A 663-nucleotide genomic window follows, 5' to 3' on the forward strand; every position below is an offset into this window, starting at 1 on the left:
TTAAATAAGAATTCATGTACTTACTTCAATGAGAAAGAATAAAATCTAAAAGGTTGCTTGATTAATCACGAAAAATCACTTGCAAGAACTCTCGAAGTAATCAATAATCTCACGAAAAGTCAAATGATTATCAAGAATCTCACAATACAATGTTTACCAATACGGAGTTTTAACAATCTAAGAGTCTAACTATCAGGTGTCTAACTATCAAGTGTCTAACCTCAAAAACAAGGTTTTTCGAACTATTTATAAAAAAACAAAAACCTAATTAAACTAGAATTCTAATTGCTGGAAATATGCCAAAACGCGGCTGGGTCGACGGACCACGCGACGGATCGTCGTGGTCACAACGGACCGTCGTGGACTCCGTCGTCCCACACTTGTGCAATTTCTTCTGCTGCTTTCTTCATTCCCCTCGATGGCAAGTATGACGGACCGTCATAGGCACAACGGTCCGTTGAGGGTCTTCGTTCCAAAATACTTCAACTCTCGGAATCTGGGTACTGGGATCACTTCTCTGAACTTCACGACGAACCTGCAGGACGGACCGTCACAGCCATGACGGACCGTCACAAGCTTCGTAATCCCACACTTGGTCAGACTTCCCCATCTTCCTTCAGCAGCTGCATTACGCTGCCACCTACGGCCGTCACAGGGCACGAC

The 663-nt window shown here is 43.7% G+C and overlaps 1 long non-coding RNA gene across 1 annotated transcript in view; it reads left to right on the forward strand.

Annotated features, from left to right (window-relative positions):
• The window catches only part of LOC107020488, a 36,993-nt gene that overhangs the window by 21,326 nt on the left and 15,004 nt on the right, over positions 1-663 (forward strand). The gene's annotated exons all lie outside the window — the stretch shown is intronic.

The sequence above is a fragment of the Solanum pennellii genome, chromosome 5 (assembly GCF_001406875.1).
Source record: "Solanum pennellii chromosome 5, SPENNV200".
Lineage (NCBI taxonomy): Eukaryota > Viridiplantae > Streptophyta > Magnoliopsida > Solanales > Solanaceae > Solanum > Solanum pennellii.